The sequence below is a fragment of the Leptonychotes weddellii genome, chromosome 3 (assembly GCF_054177405.1).
Source record: "Leptonychotes weddellii isolate Sample4059 chromosome 3, ASM5417740v2, whole genome shotgun sequence".
NCBI classification, from domain to species: Eukaryota; Metazoa; Chordata; class Mammalia; order Carnivora; family Phocidae; genus Leptonychotes; species Leptonychotes weddellii.
Window position 1 is genome coordinate 120,781,687 of NC_138371.1, and position 22,987 is coordinate 120,804,673.

Below are 22,987 nucleotides of genomic sequence, written 5' to 3' on the forward strand. Positions count from 1 at the left end.
CTAATAAATTCAGCAAAGTAGCAGGATATGTCAACATACAAAAATTAGTTACATTTCTATACACTAACAATGAACAATCTGGAAAGGAAATTACCAAAATAATTCCATTTACAACAGCATTAAAAAGAATAAAATAATTAGGAGTTAACTAAGGAGATGAAAGACTTGTATAAGGGCACTACAATGCATTGCTAAAAGGAATTACAGAAGATAAATAAATGGAAACTGATCCCATGTTCACGGATTGGAAGACTTAATATTATTAAGGTGTCAATACTACCCAAAATAATCTATAGATTCAAAAGAATCTCTATCAAAATCCCAGTGACTTTTTTTGCAGAAATAGAAAAACTCATCCTGAAATTCATATGGAATCTCAAGAGACCCTGAATAGCCAAAACAATTTTGAAAAAGAAGAAAAAAGCTGAAGGACTCATGCTTAACTGTTTGCAAAACTTACTACAAAGCTACAGTAATCAAAACAATGTAGTATTTGCATAAAGACAGATATATGGACCAATGGAATAGAATAGAGAGCCCAGAAAGAAACCCTCATGTGTATGGCCAAATGATTCCTGATAAGAGTGTGAAGACCAGGGGCACCTGGGTGGCTCAGTCATTGAGCATCTGCCTTCGGCTCAGGTCATGATCTCAGTGTCCTGGGATCGAGCCTGGTGTCAGGCTCCCTGCTCAGCAAGAAGTCTTCTTTTTTCTCTCCAGCTCCCTCCTGCTTGTGTTCCCTCTCTCACTGTCTCTCTCTGTCAAAGAAATAAATTAAATCTTAAAAAAAAAAAAAGTGCAAAGATCATTTAATGAAGAAAAGACAAGCTTTTCAATAAATGATGCTGGGAAAACTGCATACAAAAAAAAAAAAAAATGAAGTTAGACCTTTATCTAACACCATATACTAAAAGTAACCCAAAATTGACCAAAGACTTAAATGGAAGCCCTAAAACAATAAAATTCTTAGAAGAAAAAATACATCAAAACTTCATGACATTGAATTTGGTTATGATTTCTTAGATATGACACCAAAGGCACAGGCAATGAAAGAAAAACCTAGACAAATTAGACTTCATGAAAACTTAAAAATGTAGTACATCAAAAGACACTATCATCAGAGTAGAAAGACAACCCACAGAATGGGACAAAATATTTACAAGTTATATATGTAATAAGGGATTGACAACCAGAATATATAGAGAACCCTAAAACTCAACAACAAAAAGCAAACAACCCTATTAAAAAGTGGGCAAAGTACTTGAATAGATATTTTTCCAAAGAAGATATGCAAATGACCAATAAGCATTTGAAAAGATGCTCAGCATCACTAGTCATTAAGGAAATGCAAATCAAAACCATAATGACTCATTAGAATACTCATTAGAATTGTAACTATAAAAAACCCCCAGAAAATAACAAATGTTGGTGAAAATGTGGAGAACTGTGTGCCATTGGTGGAAGCCAAAATGGTTCGGGTCGCTATGGAAAACAATATGGCAATTCCTCAAAAATTAGAAATAGAATCACCATATGATCCAGTAATTCTACTTCTAATTATATGCCCCAAATCATTGAAAGCAGAGTCTGTAGATCCACATGTACCCATATTCACAGCAGCATTATTCACAATCACTAAAACATGGAGGCAACCCAAGTATCCACAGACAGATGAATGGATAAGTAAATTGAGGTCTACACATACAGTGGAATATTATTTGCCCTTACAAAGGAACGAAATTCTGACATGTGCTACATGACTGAACTTTGAGGACATTATGCTAAGTGAAATAAGCCAGTCACAAAAAGACAAATACTATATGATTCCACTTATATGAGAAACGTAGTCAGACTCATAGAAACAGAAAGGACAATGATGGTTGCCAGGGGCTTGAGAGGGGGAAAAGAATGAGGGGTTATTTTTTAATGGATACAGAATTTCAGTTTTTCAATAATGAAAAGAGTTATAGAGTTGGATGGTGGTGTTGGCTTCATAATACTGTGAATATATTTAATGCCACTGAACTGTATACTTAAAAATGGTTAACATGGTAAATTTTATATTATATTTTACCACAATAAAAAATTTTTAAAACCTCACTGATGGCTTTCCACCTCACTCAGAGTAAAAGCCAACAAGGCCCCACATCAGTGATTCTCAGCTCCCACTGGGCATCCAAATCATCTAGGGAAATTTAAATAATACATATGCTTGTGCTACCCCAACCAGTTAGGTTTGAATTGGTCTGGGGCATGGCCCAGGCAGAACCTGGTTCCTAGCCAACATTTCCTACTACTCTCCCTCCCCCACTGCAGGTGCTCTGGCCTCCAAGCACACTTCTTCCTCAGGCCTCAGGTGCTCACTCTTGACTCTCGCGCACCTTGCCTCCTTCTCTCCTCCTTAAGCTGACACTCAATAAATATCTGTTAAATAAATGAACTATTCTAATTAATACAATATGGGAAAAAAAGAGGTATGATTGATTTTGGAGGTCTAACCCACTAAAATATACTCATTTACTTGGGCATTTTAAATTTCTCACTACTTTTCAGAAACTTAGCCACTGCCTAAATTCCAAGTCAAGTGCACTTGGAATGAATACTGTCCTGTCCTCACCATTTTTAGAGCTGGAGGGGACCTGATAGGATGTTCCTGCCCTAGGCTTTGATTTGTAAACAATGATGAGAGGAAAGTACAAGCTTCACAACAGCCCATACAGCTAGAGATTTTTTTGAGGTCCCATGTCTTGATCTTATTCATATAGATTCTTCATTTAATCCGTAAAATGTCCCTAAATGTTTAAATAGAGAAAAGTTTTAAATCATATATGGTAGAAACATGCTCCCTATTTCACACAGCCTGGAAAACCCTCAGCTGCTTCCCACTCCAAGGACAAGGATTCACTGGATTGAGAATCTTTATCTTACCCAACTTCCTAATTAAGTGTGAACGAACTTAAGGCTCATTAAAGGGCAAGTGACAACCAAGATCACACAGTTAATTAGATAGGAAACTGGAATTCAGCCCCCAGTCACTGAGAACACGGCTTTTCCAGTGTGCCTATTTTCTGCTCACAAACACATGCAAAGTCTTTTATCTCATCAAACACACCACACCACCTCCCATTTTCTAAGCACTTTATTTCATGAGATCAACGGCAAAGGAAGAGGGGTGGTATTAGGAAAATCACATTAAAGCTTTTCAAGCAAATCTCCATTTTCTGATAAAGAGTTGAAGTTTCTGCCGAAACAGCAGGAAATCAAGTTATCCAAAATGCTTGGTAGGACAATAGTCATGGAATGGTGCTTGTCAACCAACAGTGATCACATAGAAGGCAAAATTCTGACCTTCAGTGGGAAGATGAGTAAATAAATTGTGGCAATATTTGAGCTACAGAATCTTTTGCTACTTTTAAAGACAGTGAAGGAGCTCTTGTCACTAGAGAGCTTATAAGGTCATAAGATCATGTTAAGTGAGAAAAGCAAGTTGGAGTCGTGTATAGGATGATACCAACTTTTATCAAATTAATCAAATGACAGCTCTCTGTTTCTGTACTCTTGTATAAGCATGGAAAAAGTCATTAAGGGGATACACACCAACTGTTAACATTGGTTTTCATAGGGGTATGGAAATAGAGGGAAGCCTAAGGGAGGTTATTTACCTTCTCTTAAGGCAAGGAATAGACCACTTTCTCCTTAAGGAAGTTATTCTATTTTGAGTTCCAAGAAGTTGGGTGAAAATCATCTTTTGGTGAAAAATCAAAGCATTTTAATTGTCTTTTTAGAAGAAGAACAGTACTTTAAGCAGGTGGACCCAGACACATATGAAAATTCAAGAAGGTATTAATTGTCATGGGCAAATAACTTAAATCCACACCTGCTAATGGGGTCAACTCCCGTTGAGAGAAATCATGGTGAGGGGGGAAGGAGATAATGGGGAGTTAGCAAGTTTCCATCAGAAAGAAAAGTAATACAGATAAAATCAGATAACTCCAACTGTAGGTTAAAGAGGTCAACTCAACAGTGCATCTCTCTTAAGTCAAGGACTAGACCAGATGATCTTGTGGAAACTTTTGTTCTAGGTTACTCACAATTCTCTCCAGACAATGGTGACTTGGAAAAACCTCAGAGAATCAGGTCCAATAATTATGACAAATAACTGAGGGGAAACACCATCTTGTCTTCTTAAGTGTGTCAAAGCTAACCTTCAGGTTTTCTGAAAAAGAAAATGTATAAAATTTATAATACTGAGGTCAAGATTCATTCATTTTTTCACAAATATTATTAAATGCTGACAATTGGTCAAGCAGCTTTCATTTGCAAAGATACAGTAGTGAACAAGACAAAATTTATGTCTTCAAGGTGTGCTCATTAAGCAAACAAATAATATAATGACGGGTAGGAATACCCCAATATGGGGCCACAAAGTAAGGCTAAAGGAATAGAGGTGGATGGGTTTTACTTCAAATAAAGTAGGCAGGAAGGATCTTCTGAAGAGCTTATTTAGAGAAGAGGCATGAATCAAATGAGAAAATGAGTCATGTGAAGATTTGAGGAACAGTGTTGAAGACAGAGGGAACAGCAAGCACAAAGGCCTAGACAGGACCAGATTGGTATATGAGGAATAGCAAGAAGGCTGGTGTGGCTAAAGTAGACTGAACAAGGTGCAGAGTTGCAGATGGTGATGGGTCTGTAGACCACTGGAAGGAATTTAGACTTCATTCTGAATGTGGTAGGAGGCTATCTACCAAAGGGATTTGACAAAATAGGAACTTGATATGATTTACATTTTTAAAAGATTTCTCTGGTTATAGTGTGAAGGACAAATTGTAGAGGAATAAAAATTGAAGCTGGTAGACTGGTGGGAAGGCTTTCTCTTTAGTCCATGGTGGCTTAGATTCAACTGTGATAATGAAGGTGGTGAGAAATTCAGATTCAGGGTGAATATTTTCTTCTTTGTCTCCTCTCTCCAATCATTTTCTTCCGTTTCTCTTGATTTATTTTTTTCTCTCTACATCACCACTTTCTGACACGTATTTACTTATTTATTTGGCTTATTATCTGATGCTCTCCACTAGAATGTATGTTCCATAAGGAAGGGCTCCTTAGCATTTTATTCATTGCTATTTACTCTAGTGCCCAGAACAATATCTGGCACATAGTAAGTTTCAATAGATATTTCTGAAGAAAGTAGTTGTCAAACTGTAGATCACCATTTTGACTCACAGAATAAATTTTTGAAAGTTGGAAAGACAAAACATGCTGGTGGATTGGATTGGGATGTGAAAAAAAGAGGAACAAGGATGAATTGTAGGTTTTGGGCCTGCGCAATTGGGTGCAATTTACTGATTAAGGGAGAGCAGGTTTTGGGGGCCAAGTATCAGGAGTTTGGGTTTGGACAGGCTAAGTTTGCACAGGAAAAAGTGAGCAGGCAGACATACTCAAGCCTGGAGCTTGGTGGAGAGGCCTGAACTAGAGATGTAAGCTGTAGGGTCATGGGTATTAGGTAACACATAAAGCCACAGAACTGCAAGACAGAGTAAGAGCAGGGACGAGAACTCTGAGGGCTGAGTCTTGGGGCACTCAAACTTTTTTTTTTTTTTTCAGATTTATTTATTTTTTTGAGAGAGAGAATGACAGCACGAGCAGGAGGGGTGGGAGGAGAGGGAGAGAGAATCTCAAGCATACTCTGTGCTGACCACAGAGCCCGACTTGGGGCTTGATCCCAGCACCCTGAAATCAAGACCTGAGCTGAGACCAAGAGTCAGACACTTAACAGACTACACAACCCAGGCCCCCCGGGGCACCCAAACTTTTAGAGACTAAGAAAGGGAGAGGGAACTAAGCAATGCAAACTGAGATAGAGGAGACAGTGAGATAGCAGAGAAACCAGGATGACATCGAGTTCCAGGAGACAGGGAAGGTGTCAGGGAGGGAGTGTGCCATATTTTAAGGATGCTAAGAGGTCCAGTAAGATAGGAATTAGAAGGGATCACTTGATTTGGTAACCTTGATCTATACAGTACATTGATTTCCTGGGACTGCCACAACAAAGTGCCACAAATTAAGATGACTTAAACAACAAAAATTCGTTCTCTTATACTGCTAGAGACGACAAGTCCAAAATCAGGATGCCAGCAGGGCCATGTTCTCTCTGAAGGATCTAAGGAAGAATCTCTTCCTGTTTTTTCCTAGACTCTGGTGGTGACTGTCCATCTTTGGTGTCCCTTGGCTTGTCGACTTACCACTCTAATCTCTGCCTCTGTTGTCACCTGGTGTTCTCCCCTCATCTGTCTCTCTCTCTTCTTCTTATAAGGACACCACTCATACCAGATTAAAGACCCATACTACTCCAGTATGATTTTATCTTAACTATTTACACCTGCAACAACCCCATTACTAAATAAGGTCCGATATATTTCTTAGAGGACACACTTCAACCCATAACAAAGTTGAGTTGAAACTCACCTCTAATGACATCTCTGACACCTTTCTTTGGGATCTGCATGGAGGCCCAAACCACCCACTGCCAGCCAATTCTAATCTCTGCTTCCCCTCACTTTGTCTCAGTTTCCAGGGTGCAATCAGCTACCCAGAACCACTTTTCCTGGGATCCATATTTCTGTAATTGTGGCAGCCCAACCTGTGGGGCTGTCTCCCCACCAATGCTGTTCTTTCATGGAACATTGTCTCAACACTACTTTTCAGAGTAGAATTCAAGGATGTGGAAAGCTTCATCTGCAATTCACCAACTCAGAACCTTTCCTTTCCTACCTGAGAAAGCTCAACTTACAAAGTAAGTTGAACTCCTTAGAGAAAGGAGAATCTTGGATCCCAGGTGATTGTTTTATAGAATGCAAAATGACGTTACCATTCTCATCCACCCCAGAGATCCCCCTCCAAACATGCATATCAACCATACCCAGCCCAGGGGTTCTCTCTCTCTCTCATACTCTGGACCTTTGGACCTTTTAAAATATCTTTCCAGATTTTCTGACAAAGGATTACTAATAATCATTCAAAAACAACTTCTTGGTTTTGATTTTAGTTTCTGTTATCTTGCAGAAACAGGAGGTGATAGAAAGTGTAGTGAGTGGGGAAATCAAGAGATCTTGGTTAAGTGTGGGTTCTGGAATTGACAAACTATGTGACCTTGGACAATTTACTAAACTACTTTGAGCTTCATGTCTCTTGTCTGAAAGTAATTGGTCTAGAATCAATAATCCTCAAACTGTTTTTTATACTGAAACTATATTTTTAAAATGAAAATATTAAGTATTTAGAGGAAAGAATCCCCAAATATCGCACAACTGCATCAACAGCGTTCTGCAATGTAAGTTTATGGTTTGGGTAATCCACCTTTGCAGAATTACCTTTTTTTTTTAAGATTTTATTTATTTATTTGACAGAGAGAGACACGGCGAGAGAGGGAACACAAGCAGGGGGAGTGGGAGAGGGAGAAGCAGCTTCCCGCTGAGCAGGGAGCCCGATGCGGGGCTTAATCCCAGGACCCTGGGATATTGACCTGAGCTGAAGGCAGATGCTTAACCAGCTGAGCTACCCAGGCGCCCCTGCAGAATTATCTTTTTAAGAACATAAATTTGATAATAACTTTCTCCCACTTAAAACCTTGATGATTTTCCATTGCCTAAAGCAGCAATTTCCCAAATTTCAGTACTAATACATCCCTTTCAAAAGTATTTCTGATGGACCTGCATTCCCCAGTATATGTGTATTTATTTATTAATAAGTTACATACATATTAATTTATTAATAAGTTACATTAATAATCATGTTTTATGTGCATTATGAAATATGGACACAATTTTGAATTTTAAACAATGACATGAGGAAAAAGAAGCACTATGTTAAAAATATGAACGAGGTTGGGGGCGCCTGGGTGGCTCAGTCGGTTAAGTGTCCAACTCTTGATTTTGTCTCAGGTCATGATCTCAGAGTCGTGAGATGGAACCCTGTGACTGGCTCTGCACTCAGCAGGGAGTCTACTTGAGATTCTCTCTCTCTCCCTCTTCCTCTGCCCCTCCCCCTGCTCGTGCTCTCTCTCTCTCTCTCTCTCAAATAAATAAATCTAAAAAAAAAAATATGAGCAAGGTTAAAATCACAGGGTGAAAGACTCTCTACCTGGACTCATTTCCTCAATCCTCCATTTATTGGCTGTAGAAATCATTAGTGCTACTCAGTGCTTCTGGCTCTCTGAGACATGGTCGAACTGCACTTCTTGCTTTTCTCTGTAGTTAGACCATATGACCTGCTTTGGCCAATGTAATATGAGCAGGCAGAAGTGTTGTGCATCACTTCTGAGTAGGCGCTTTAAGAAATATATGCAGTTTTCCATGTTGTTTCATTTTTTCCCGCTTTACCAATTGTAGAAGCACAGGGTGAGATGGGGCTTCCAGCAGCCTGGATTGCTGAGCAGCTGCAATGAGTCCATACCATGACTGTCCCTACGATAAGTAGAGCTGCCCCAATGGCTCCTGGAGAACATGTAGTGTGAGCAAGAAAGAAACTTCATTGTGTTGAGTCACCAAGACATGGGGCTTATTGGTTACCAGAGCGCTACCTACCCTATCCTGGTTGATACACTCAGCCAGGCAAGTTGTCTATCAATTCTCTTTGTATTTCAATTTCTTCATCATCAAAATCAGGAAGACAATAGTAACTAGCTCACAGGTTTGTTGTGGAACTTAAATAAGTTAATATATATAAAACATTTAGAACAATGCCTGGAACGTGGTATGCACTCTGTAAGGGTTAGCTTTATTTATTTCTATTACAGAAGCCCTTTTGTTTTTACAAAAATATAATTAATTAGAACGCTTTTTAAAGCAAGAATAATGTGTGCAAACTCAAGCTAACTGGCACTCTATTTTCAATTTGTTCCAAAAATATTTTAGACAACAGTGTGATGAAACAGTCCTGATAGCCCACTGCAGCTGTCTCCTAATAAAAGGATCTCAAGCATTGTGTCCTCTAGGATTGAAAAGCACACATAAAAACATGATGCAGCTTCCCGAAGAGCCAACTTTTATGATGGTAAATTATTTTATTTTATTTTTTTTTTTTTAAGATTTTATTTATTTATTTGAGACAGCGAGAATGAGAGAGACAGAGAGCACATGAGAGGGGGGAGGGTCAGAGGGAGAAGCAGGCTCCCCGCCGAGCAGGGAGCCCGATGCGGGACTCGATCCAGGGACTCCAGGATCATGACCTGAGCCGAAGGCAGTCGCTTAACCAACTGAGCCACCCAGACGCCCGGTAAATTATTTTAAAAATAATTTTATGCAACATAGATATTATTATGGAGCAGAATACTATATTTTTTGTTTAAAGCATCAGGCTTTAATGATATCTAATACATATAATAGGCTCTAATCACTGTGTACATTCATTCACACTTGTCCCCATTAGTGATCTGTCTTTTGACCCCTGCTCCTTCATCCTTCAAGGAATCTGGCATGTCTCGTGATAGAAAACAAACCTCTCTTGTGTAAAATAATTGGGACCAATCATGGCAACTGTGTCCACAAAGAGAAATAATCAACTGGATTTTTGTACCCATCTATGTTTTACATGTGTTCTCAGGATGGAACGAATATACTAGCAGGCAATCCTCCTTTCAGGTGTACTCAAACTTTGGATTACCAAGAAGTAACTTAGTATTTCTAGAGGTAAATATTTTACCCTTTCTTAAGGAAAATTTTTTAAAAATTAAGTAATCCCTAAAACTAGAAAATGAAGCCAGTGAGCCTAAATCTAAATGTGTATCCAGTTGGTGGCTAGACCACAAAGAAAAGAACTATTCCAAGTAACTCAAAAATCAGTATTTGGGATATACCCTACAGCCAAAAAGAACTGCAAGAAAAATTCTTAAATTGTTTTCAGTTACATTATGGTGTTAGCAGTAGTTTTCATATTGTTGTCCTAAAGCTGTTGTGGGTATATGGTAGGATAGAGCAAATGGGTAAGTATGTGATATTTTAATTTTATAAATCCCACTGTCATGCAGAACCTGGATTCTTAGCATGGAGGAAGGAGACCCAGATGTAAGATCAAAAAGATTAAGACTCTGCAGAGCTAAATTTGATTTGGAAATATCAGTATGAACCCTTGATATATTTTATGTTTTTAAAAAAAAAAAGTCAAAGAAACAATGAACAACTTAGTAACAATGAGCCCCCCTAGTTACAAGATTGTGGTCTCCAAATGCTACTTTTCAGTAAAAGAAACCAAAATTCTCTACAGAAATAATGATTCTAGGTCCAAAATATACAAGATGAACCAAACAACTCAAAAGCTGACTCAAATAGACTCCTACATTCAAAAGAAGTGAAAAAGTATACATCCAAAATAATAAAGAATGCAATTAGTTAAAAGATACCAAATATATTTAAATATATAATATCGTACAGTTTTTTCTTTTTTTTTTTTAAAGATTTATTTATTTGAGAGAAGGGTGGGGAGGAGCAGAGGGAGAGGGAGAGAGAATCCTCAAGCAGACTCTGCTGAGTGCAGAGCCCGACACAGGGCTCGATCCCATGACCCAGAGATCATGACCTAAGCCAAAATCAAGAGTCAGCTGCTTAACCAACTGAGCCACCCAGGTGCCCCATACTGTTTTTTTTTTTTTTTTTTTTTAATTCAGTAGTTATCTTTGGAGATTTCTCATTTCTGAAAACTGACAAATTAAGGAAGAGAACCTAGCACCTATTCTGTCTTTTCTATAAGAAATATAGCTCCCGCTAATGAAATAGTAAGGGGAAATTTCTCTTCATAAAGTATTCTGGCTAGTAAAATAAAAAGTATGACATAGACCATCAGCATTTTAAAAATACTAGTGAGTTAGTAGAGAAACATGTTATTGATACTACAAGGTCACAAGCAGCAAAATCTAAACCATGGAAAACTTTACAAGACCAACAACCTGTTTTATTTGATAGATAAACTGAAAGGGATACATAACAAGAGATGGAAGTAGAATTTATATGTTAAAAAAGACTTAAGAAATATATCCACAAATCACAATATGTAGACCTTATTTGAATCCTGGTTCAAGCAAATCAAACTTATGATACCACTGGAAATTTGAAGTCTGAGTTCTCTAAATTCAACTAATCAGCAGAAATGGGTGCCAAAGATTCTTCTGAGAATATAAGCCCATAAGGAATTTGCAGAAATCCTGGGAGGACATTGGACTTTCCAAGATTCATGGGAGGGTACTGTAGTTCAAAGCTTATGTCAAGGCCCTTCCACCCCATGGACCCCAAAATATGCCTCAATCATACTTCCTCAACCTAAGTGACTATATAACCAATTTGACAAGGCAGGGGCTCTGACCCCAGGAGGCCAGAGCGGTACTTTGAACCCTGTCATTACCTACCATGTGACTTATGACCAGACATTCATTTATTTGGACTTCAGTTCTCACATTTGTAAAATGGGAATAACTTCCAGTTCTGAAAATGACTATGATTCTATATTGTCTCTGGTATTGTGAATTGGGGTTGGGTGACCAGCTGTGAGCAGGATGAAACTCAAAGATAACTCTGCAGGTGTTGTGTACTCTCTAGTCTTGGCATCCTCAGAGAGGCATGCTTTGGCCAGAGCAGAGATAGACACTCAGTAGGGATAGTGGTCCAAGGGGATATCCCACTTCCTGTTGTTCTTCATTTCTACAGGAGTGAAGTCTCTTTCTGGATGAGGACCCTCAGTGAGAGAGCAGTCCTGCTCTGGGGCAATAAATATTTTGGTCTCAGCTACCAACTTGTCCAAGCTTAGGCTCTAGCTGTTTAGGGGATTATTAGGAAATGCCAGAGGCCTAGAACCTGGAGGCCTTGGGAGTCCTAAACTTGTGGGAAGCTGAGTTAGGAAATAACCTTTCCTTCTGGGACAAGAGATGTCCCTGGTCTTAAGGGAATTTAGGACCTGGAAGAGGTGGAAATCTCCATCTCCACTACCTTGTTGCTAGGCAATGCAGAGAGAGCTCACAGGCCAGGTCCATTTACCTGCCCATTCTGCTTATCTCCACAATTAGGTATCTATTTAGGTGATTTATTTAAAGTTTGCCATTTATTCATAACACAGTTTTTTTTTAAGTTTCTAACATGGGAAAGGAGCTAGAGATATAGTATGATTCATAGAGTTTTCTTTCTAGAAAGCAGAGGATCTATAATTTTCTGTTCATTTCCCGATGTTTTCTCAAATGCCTTGTTCTAATGGTATAAAAGAGTATGGATTCTTCACCTCGTTTTCTCTCATCTCTCTATCTCTATAATGTTTCTTTGTAAAGTGAATAGGTTGAAACTGCTAGATTCTAAAGAGCTTTTCAGGGCAAGCTTCTAGTTTCTATTGGGCTGAAAGTCTTACTGCATGAACATTATGATGATTGTACTGTATTATTTTTCAAGTAGCAATAATTGCGCCTCAGATAAACCTCATTGGCTACGGTACGGCCACTGCGCAAACTACTAGCCCATTCTATGGTGAGGGTTCTGAATGAAATGACACCTGGAGAAAAGTCTTTTGGGTAAAAACTAAACTCAGAAGGACAGCTCTAGGGAGAGGACATAAGGGAACTAGAATTTCTTTGCCCTGATTTTAGAAACTTCCAGATGTTTCTGAGATAACTCCTGAATAGTCAGTATCAACCTGACGCTCTCTACCCACAGACATGCCAAGAAGTAGGAAGTGGAATCACAGGTAAGGTGCTGCAAAATCAGCAATTTGGGTTAGGATACAGGTGTTTCGAGGCAATGTGACTTCAAAAAGATGATGAGGCCTTAAGCCCTGGGAACAGCTGGTCTGATCAGATCAGAAGGTATTTCTGAGAAATTGGACCCTATCTTATATCTGTGCCTATTTTCCCATTGGTTTTTTCCTTAGCAACCAATTAAATCCTGGGAGGCTCACAGCTTATTGTACTAAAGGGAGCCAATGAAATTGCTTCTAGTCATATTAACTGTGATATATAATTTTATAGTTTGGGGTAGAAACAATGCTCCCCACCCCCATAGCATCCCTAAATGCAATGCCCACCTCTACATTCCTGTTAGTGGGGAGTTTATTCCCAACCCACAAGACTCTCTTTCTCTCCTGAACGTACAAAGATCTCTGATGTGGCAACTCTGCTCTATCCAGAGAGGTTTCGCAAACTTCAGTCTTAGAGGAGGGCTTGGGTTCTAGAATCTTTTCCCTCCCAAGACTTCAGAACTCTTTCTGCAAACTGCTCCACTCCTTCCCAGAGCTGTGCATTACTAATGACGGACTAAGGTGATAGAAAAGGTTTGATTACTTTTTCCCTAGGGCAAGGGGTGGCTGCTCACTTTATACTTGTTTAACTAAGAGGTTGTTGCCCCGGGATCCCACAAAGAGCAAAAGAGCTCTAACTCAAAGCCACTTTTTGACTTTTCCTAGCAAGCAGCTGTTGGCAGCTTCAGTGGTAAGGCATGGATTTAGGCACAGCATCACCCAGTGCCCCATCACACCTGAAGGTCAGACCAGTGCACTTAGGAAGGTTGCATGCAGGTAGCAAGGGAAATCCAGAAAGAGCACAGCAGGAGTCCGAGTGGGCTGCTGGGTCCCTCTCTTTCCCAAGCTGCAAAACTGCAAGACTTCCTTGCGGTCTTAAGTGTTTGAGAATCAGAGTTTTAGTTTATTAAGAAGCTGTTTTACGGTCCACACATTTTCTTCAGAAATGAGAGAAGAGCGTTCAATTGGTCTCATTACTTTTTTTGAGTCATCTCTAAGTACATTTTTATAATTAGTGATCTGTGAAATAATCACATAGACCCAACAGGGAGTTGAAGATGTAAAGTAATTCTTTAGAAAATAACTTTTTTTGCAATACATATAATTTTTTTTTTCCAAATTCTTCCAGGTCCCTATTCTTCCAACATATCTATAGTTGGACTATTTTAATTAGGCAATGGGGACATATTGTAGGTGCTTGATCTAGGAAGTGGACTGGAGGATGTGTCTTCTTTTAAATAGCACATTTATTATGTTACATGTCCTAGGTTAAAGGCCCAGAAGAGTAACCTTTCAATAGAGAGAACTCTGAGCTGGAAATATGGCTCTAAACCCAGTCCTGTGCCCTTGGAAAAAGTATTTTAAACTCTTCCTCCACTTGCCCAACTATAAATTGGGATAATAATGCCTGTTCTACTTACTCTACAGAGATGTATGTATTTTTTGACCATAAATCAAGATGGATGCTCCCACATGAGAAAGAGAAAAGAAAGTGTAAAGAGCAACTTGAGAAAATGAGTGAGAGTAAGTGTGTTAAGTGTTGAAGGGAAGTAATGAGGACACTACAAGTGTTTCTGTTGTGGTGGAAAAGCAGGACCAGTTATATGCAGGGCAACAAGAGATTTTTTTTTTTTAAGATTTATTTATTTGAAAGAGCACGGTGGCGGGGGAGGGGGGGCGTGGGAGGATGGGGGAAGAGGGCCAAAGAGAGAAGGAGAGAATCTCAAGCAGATTCCATGCTAAATGTGGAGCCCAATGCAGGGCTCAATCCCAGGACCCTGAGATCATGACCTGACCTGAAATCAAGAGTCAGAGGCTCAACCCACTGAGACACCCAGGTGCCCCATCAAGAGATTTTTTTAAAGAAGGCAGAATCTGCCTCAAGCTGCCTGGTGGGGGGAGTGCAACTTCATTCAGAACAAAAATAAAAAGTGTCCCTTTGTAAACTTTGTCTCATGTGATCCCACATCTCTCCCCAGAGGTAAGTACTGATATTTGTTTGGGATTATCCTTCTAGAACATTCCTATGCAGTTACAAAAGTATATGTACGTGCATAACTAAATTAAAAATTTAAAACTTTATTGCAGGAAAAGAAACTTCTAAAATAAGTGTTTTAATAACTCAAAACTGCACAAAGGCTTTTGGGACCCTGTATCTTTTACATCATTTTAACTCTGAATTTTGGTTAATTCCATCATTTTAATTATTATTTGAATTTTAATTACAATTTAACTCACATTGATTAAATTTCCAAATTCTATTACCCATACTTTAATATATGATAAATTTTCTATACAATGCAGTTATACTTTTATATGTTACATTTGTGTTAGAAAAGTCATTTGAATCAGGATTATTTTCCATTTGCCTTGTCACCTTCTCAAGGTTTTGTTCATTGATTGCTTTTGTTTATCATATTTCATAGAGTTTTGACGATGTGAAATTTGTTCTGTATCTTCTATTTTATTTTTATAAAATCCAATTTTCTTGTGTTAAAATTTGCAGGTCCAAAACTTGCCAAGATTTTAGTTTTCCTGTCCATATTTGGCAATAGTAAGTCTCACATTGTGCAGTTTTAGCCTTTGTCGATTTTATTCTCTGTTGATTCTTTCGATCAACAGTGTTTGTTATGAGTTGAATAATCACTGACTGTTTGCATTTGATTCTCAGATAATCCATGAGAGAAGTGCAAGCAATTCCTCCCCACTTGTGTTTCAGAATTGCTCTACTGCTTGAATTATTCTGTTACACAACTCATCCTATTCATCTCTTTGAATACCATTGTGGAACACACATCAAGCAGTAGAGTTAAAAAGACATTTGAAATGCTTTGAGCTGCTACAAGAAATAAGAAACAACACTGACCTGTTTACATGTATAGAAAAAAGAAATAATGTGGCATCTCTACATGCCAGCTGGTTGGTAAATGATGTTACAGTGAATTCAGAACTATGCCATCTACTGCCATTTCCAACAGAGGCATTAATGTGGCAGGGAGGCTTGGGGTGGCATCTGGGACCAACTTATACATGAGGCACGGCCAGCCCATGGTTAGGACCACAATACTTTAGGGGCCCACAAAAATGTTTTAAGTTCTTTTAAATTCAGAAGGCAAAAGAATCAACTTTTGGGTTGAAAAAAGTTTTATATATAATACTAATATATTCATCTTTATACTAATGCAGTTATAAAATATAATTTTTAAAAATAAAAATTTAAAATATAACTTTTAATTTGTTTTGTTTTTTGTTTGTTTGTTTGTTTTTGTTTTTTGGGGTTTTTTTGAAGCGAAGAGGCCTACAAAGGTAAAAGTGCTCAGGGCCCATAAAAATCAAAATGCTAGCCTCTTGGCATGAGGGCATCAAATTGGTACAGAAGCACATACCACACACCTAAAGAGTGAAAGAGAGTTCTTAGGGACAAGCATTTCATAACATGACAAAAATAAAGCTTGCTTATTGAAAAATATTCAACATTCACATGACCAGTATTTTCTTATTTTTCTTCCAGGGAATAAAAGCTCAAATACCATACTGATTCAAAGCGAGATCCCTGGCTATCCTGGCCCCTGGTGGACCCCAGCACATCAGATCTTTAGCCCATGTGTCTGGGCTTGGCCTTGAACAGACAAAGCCCTGGCAGACCCACCTATGGCCAACTGGGTCATGCTCAGAGAAATCATATTTTACACGGTTCTGTCACTGGGTACCTGACACAGGGGCCCTCAATCAATATTGAGTGAATTGCCTTCCCTACTCTGGTAAGAGTGGAAGCTGATAAGGAATACATATTATTAATAGTTGTATATATGATGTCAGAAAAGAAATTTCTCTCTGATAAAATTTCTGTGAGAACTGAAAATAAAACAATTTCTTCAGAGGAACTATGAAGTACTTTCCTCCCATTATTTTCTGTTGTTGGTTCACTACCTTTTCTTCCCTCCCACTTTCCTCTTTGGCACTTCTTCTCCCCTTGCATGAAGTCAGGCATCTGGAAAGAATTTTAGGGGCATCAGAGCCAGTGGGAACATGCTCTTTGCCTTCTGGGTTAGGTCACTCCCGTTTCTTATAATTTCTCCCCTAAACCAAACTATCAGAGTTTGACAATTCCTGCTCCTATCTTCCAGAAACAACAGATCCATTCTTCTACCTCTCTTTCTTTTTTCTTTTCTCTTAAAGGGCACCAGCTCTGAGTTCCCACCAATTTCAGGCCTGTTTGGACCCTCTGAGGTAGCCAAAAGCAGTCCCTATCCAGTTAATTTTGCCAACATGCTCACATTCCTTCCATTTCAGTGTCATTACGAGCATTCTAACTGCTTAAGACTCCACTGTTCTTCCAAATAGTTCTATACCATAGATGTGACCTCAGAGTTATTTACCATTCACTCTTTGATTACATCACAGCTTGGCAATTTGACCTTTTCTCCCACTAGTTGGAAGCAGGAGTTTTGTTCAATAAATAAATAAGTAGCTTTCCTTATAAGCAAGCAATAGGGAGACAGGGTGAGAGGAGGTTATGCTATGATTAATGAATTGTTTGCTTTTGAGTCAAGATAAACTGGCTAATCTGGATGGGCTATGGATCTGCAACCTGATGTTCAGCAACCCATAGAAGTCCTTTGGAGTTCGTACAACTGCTCTTCTCACCAGATGATACTGCTGATATTCTTGGGCGCCAAACATCACTTCAAAAGTAAGACAAGGCATATTTTAAAACAAGCATTGGTGAGGACGTGGAGGAATTAAACCCCTTGCGCCCTGTTGGTAGTAATGAAAAATGGTGCAACCCCTATGTAAAACAATATGGAGGTTTCTCAAAAAAGTAAAAATAGAACTACCATCAATCCCACATAAGGGTATTTACCAAAAGAACTGAGTACCTCAGAGAGATATTAGCACTCCTATGTTCACTGCAGCATTATTCACAATAGCCAAGAAGTAGAAACAGGGTAAATGTCAATCAGCAGAGGAATGGGTAAAGAAAATGTGGTATATATACAGAGTAGACTATTATTCAGCCTTAAAAAAGAAAGAAATCCTGGGACGCTTGCGTGGCTCAGGCGGTTAAGTGTCTGCCTTCGTCTCAGGTCATGATCCTAGGGTTCTGGGATCAAGCCCCACATAGGCTCCTTGCTCAGCAGGGAGTCTGCTTCTCCCTCCGCCCCTCCCCCTCCGCTCTTGTGCTCTGTCTCTTGCTCTCTCTCTCTCTCTCTCAAATAAATAAATAAAATCTTTAAAGAAAAAAAAAGGAAGGGAATCTTGTAACATGTGACAACATGGATGAACCTTGAGGATATTATGCTAAATGAAATAAGCCAGTCACGGAAAGATAAATACTGCGTGATTCCACTTATATGAGGTAACTAAATTGTCAAATTCATTAAATCAAAGAATCGAGTGGTGATTGCGAAGGGGATGGGGAGAGAGGAAATGAGGAATTACTAGTCAAGGGGCATAGAGCCTCAGTTAATCAAAGTGATTAAACTCTATGGATCTGCTCTAAAACATTGTACCTACAGTCAACAATGGTGGCACGCTTAAAAATTTGTTATGAGGGTAGATTTCAGGGCACGTGGATGGCTCAGTTAAGGGTCTGACTTGATTTTGGCTCAGGTCATGATCTTAGGGTCGTGAGGTCAAGCCTCGCAGCAAGCTCCTCCCTCAGTGGGGAGTCTGCTCAAGATTCTCTCTCCCTCTTCCTCTGCCCCCACTCCTCCTAAAATAAATAAATTTTTTCTAAAGAAAAAAAAGAGGGTAGATTTCATGTTAAGTGTTCTTACTATAATAAAATAAAACTCAAAAAAAAATCAGGCAAGGTATATTTTGAATTGAGTCTCCACCCACCACCAAACATTTCAGTAGAGTAAGAAAGGCAAATAAGTACAAGTGGCAATTTATATAAACACCTCCTCACACCACTGAGTTACAGGAAGGTGATACACCACTTGACAAAGCTCTTTTTCCACCAGATGATCTCACAGGAAAGACCCTGCTTTTGTTACTTAACAGTGTATCTTAAAGATGTTACTACACAAATAACTTCCTCATACTTTTTAAAAAATAGACTTTATGTTTTAGAGCAGTTTTAGATTCAAGCAAAATTCAGTTGAAACTATAGAGATTTCCCATATACCCCTAGTCTCCACACCTACACAGCCTCCCCCACCATCAGCATCCCCCACCAGAGTAGCACATTTATTACAACTGAACTACCTACATTGACACACCATTATCACCCAAAATCCACAGTTTAAGTTAGGGTTCATCCTTGGTGTTGTATGTTCTATGGTGTATGTTCTATGGGTTTGGACAAGTGTATAATGACATGTATCCACCATTACAGTATCACACAGAATGGTTTCACCGCTTTAAAAAATTTTTGTGTTCTGCCTTTTCACCCTCTCTTCATCCCTGATCCCAGGCAACCACTGATCTTTTTACTGTCTCTATAGTTTTGGTTTTTCCATAATGCCATATAGTTGGAATCACACAGTATGAGCTTCCTCAGATTGACTTCTTTCACTTAGTAATATGCATTTAAGGTTCCTACATGTCTTGAAATCTCTTTTTTGAGTGCTGAATACTGACCATTCTGTTGTGTGGACATACCCTAGTTATGCATTTGCCTACTGCAGAACATCTTAGTTGCTTCAGTTTTAGCAGTTATATATAAAGCTGCTATAAACATCCATGTACAGGTTTATGTGTAGACAACCTCATACATTTTTACAGCTATATAATTTTGCCTTATGAGCATATGCCATTATTTTTTGTACCATTCCTCTACTGATGAACATTGAAATTATTTCCAGTCTTTTACTGCTACAAACAGTATTGCAGTGAAAAACTTTGTACATGTATCATGTCACATGTGTGCAAGTGTATCCTTAAGATAAATTCCTTCAAGTGGAATTTCTGGGTCAAAGGATATAAGCATGTTGTAATTTTGATGTATATTGCCAAACTGACCTCCACAGAGGTTGTAAAAATGTACCCTCCTACCAGCAATGTGTGGGAGTGCCTGTTCCCCTGGGGCTTCTGTTGTTCTTTCCCAAGTGAAATCTTTCTTCATCCCTTCCTTCCCATGGCCTTTGCAGGAATTGGAGACCCATCGCCCATTGACCCTGCACAGTACCAGCCATGTTTATTTCTTTTCTGTGTATTGTTGGTCTTGGTCATGGATTCAAAGACCTTGGAAGACAGAAGTATCCCTGTCAAAATACCTTCTGTTGAGAGTCTTATAATGAATATAGCTACCACTGTACAGATATTTCAAGAAGACTATAAAATTTAAAAGACAAAATAATTTTCGTGTATTTGCTAAGAAGCTCTCAGTGAATGCGTAGACATCTCACCACAGTATGATGTAAGTTCTACTATTTTCTGTGATAGCTGTTTCCTGTGAAAAGTCCATAATGTAAAAACTTGGATGGTCTCTAAGTACACCCCCTACATTGCCTTTTGGAGTAGAGCTGTTGTCTGAACAAAAATGCATTAAAACTTATTGACGCTAGTGAGTTTAAGGAGGCCTGAGACTATGAATGTGGGCCTAAGTACAGCCCCCTTTTCAACCTCCCAGTCTCATTATCTGCGTTCAAGTGAATAATGCCATATATATAATGAATATAGCAATGTGGTGTTAGAACTACTTTTACATCCATTGTAAGTTCTTTTTGAATTCTGGTATCTTCACACTAGAACTCCCCATGTAGACAGAAAATCCCCCAAGCAACCAACCGAATTGAGGCTTTACACCCAGCCATTTCTTTGCCCAGGACTATGTCAGATGTATCATTGTGTGAGAGGCAGTCTCCATGGTGGTTCTCAATGACCCCTACCTCCCTTGTACTCATGCCTTTATTCAATTCCCTTTGAGGAGGGTTGGATTTTATGACTCACTTCTAACAAAAAGAATAGGACATTTAAAACATTAGGTTATAAATGACCACAGTTTTCTCTCTTGGGTCCTTTCATCTCTTATTCCCTCTTAGATCCCTCATTTTGGGGAAAACCAGCTTCCATGATGAGTGCTGCCCTACAGACAGGTTCATGTGCAGAGGAAATGAGGAAGGCCTGTGGCAGCCAGTGTGGAACTGAGGCCCTCAGTCCAATAGCACATGAGGAACCGAGTGGGCTTGAAGGCAGATCCTTCCATCTCATGTGAGCCTTGATGTGACTTAGGCCCTGACCAACAACTTCACAGCAACCTCCTAAGAGAAACTGAGCCGGAAACACCCAGCTGAACTCTCCTTGGATCCCTGGCTCTCGAGACTCTGAGTTAACAGATGCAGTTGTTTTAAACTGCTAAATGTGGGGTGGTTTCTTATGCAGCAATAGATCACTAATACACCTCGTTACCAGAAACTGTCCTACCTTCTAGAAAGAACAATACAGAAATGATCAGGAGATCCAGATGGTCACCTGTTTGTGATAATTTTTAACAAATCATGTAGTTCCTTTTCTCCTCTCAATTAAAAAAGCAACAATAATTACCTGTTTCAGGAAATTAGGAAATCTTGGGAGGAGGATAAGAGGTTCTTTCTTATTCTCTCTATCCTAAGAGAATTCCTAACTTAAAGAAAAAAGAAATGAAAAACCTTTTGCCACTGAATTTCTTAGTACTGTCACAAATAAACAGTGACTCCTTAATAAGCATTTAATAATTTTCACTAATGATTCATAAGCCTCTTGAGGATTCCTGAATATAGTGAAAATATTTTCGTGCCACTGGCTCAACCAAAAATCCACAGTGATTACAGGTTAATGAATCAATCAATATTAATCAATCAAGGGGAGCCTGGGTGGCTCAGTCGGTTAAGCATCTGCCTTCAGCTCAGGTCATGATCTCAGGGTCCTGGGATCAAGCCTCATGGTGAGCTTCTTGCTTAGCAGGGAGCCTGCTTCTCCCTACTCTTTGACCCCCCCCCCCACTTGTGCTCTCTCTCTCAAATAAATAAATATAATCTTTAAAAAAATAATAATCAATAAGAAATTTTAAATGTATTAGTCTTCTACTTAGTATGCATCAGGCACTGTGGTAAGAAGTTTATATACTTTATTTCATTAAATCCTAAAAATCCCATGATATAGGTATTATGGACTGTATGTTTGTGTTCCCACCTCAAAATTCATATGTTAAAACCCTAACCCTCAGTGGCATGGTATTAGGAGGTAGGGCTTTTGGGAGGTAATTAGATCCTAAGGATGGAGCCCTTATGATGGAATTAGTGCCCTTATAAAAAGAAACACAAGAGAGCTTAAGAAGGCAGTCTAAAAACCAGGAAGAGGGATCTCACCATGCTGGTACCCTGATCTCTGACTTCCAGCCTCCAGAACTATGAGAAATAAATTTCTGTTGTTTAAGTCACCCCATCTGTGGTATTCATGGTATGGCAGCCCAAGCTGACTTAGACAGTAGGTATCATGGTAGTTACCACTTTCTTTATAGACGCAGGGAAGATGCATGCTAGATTATCTAAGTGATACAGATTTAATGCAAATATATATAAAACATGACGTAGTGTGGAAGCTAACCCCATCAACCACGCTATCATCTCAGTACCCTCAAATCCCCACCATGCAGTATGCAGTGGGAATTATGGTTACCAACAAGTTGCTCATCATTCTTTGCAATGGCTACCTTAGCTCAAAGGAACTGCCTTCTCATTGTTCTTCTAGCATCTATTAATCATAAATGGGAGGATGTGGTTGGGCCAGTTTGTACCAACCTAGTATTGGTTGAATATTAACCTCACTGGTCAAATATCTTGCTCAGCCATCTTAGAGACAGTCAGTTTAGCTCATGTTCAATTCATAAGTAGTAGCCTGTGTCCAATAAATTGCCGTTTTGTCTAATTAACTGTAACAAGAGCAAGAGGTGTAGTCTCACTTAAAAAGAAAATGGCATAAGTCATAGCGGCTTTTGCTGGAAAAAAAACAGTTGAATCCACTTTCCTTCAAAAATAGCTATGTTAGAGAAAGCACTCCAGGTTTTATGGACTTCTGCTGCAGTCCATTCAAGTACAATTACTATCCCCATGTAGCAAGATAGTGTTTTAATATGTCAATAGCCGGGGTCCTTTTCAAGTATTCCCTGTTACCCATGACCCTTCCCTATTTAGCCAGCTAGATATGGAGGATCCATTGCCTGTAGAGAAGTCAGAGCCTACTGTAGAGAACAAAAATAAAATGTTAATTCTTTGTTTATGAGCTCCAAAATCTG

At 39.0% G+C, this 22,987-nt stretch overlaps 1 pseudogene; it reads right to left on the reverse strand.

Moving 5' to 3' along the window:
- Positions 1-12,404: 12,404 nt before the first annotated feature.
- Positions 12,405-12,485, reverse strand: LOC145720836 (U4 spliceosomal RNA; annotated as a pseudogene).
- Between the last annotated feature and the right edge of the window lie 10,502 nt (positions 12,486-22,987).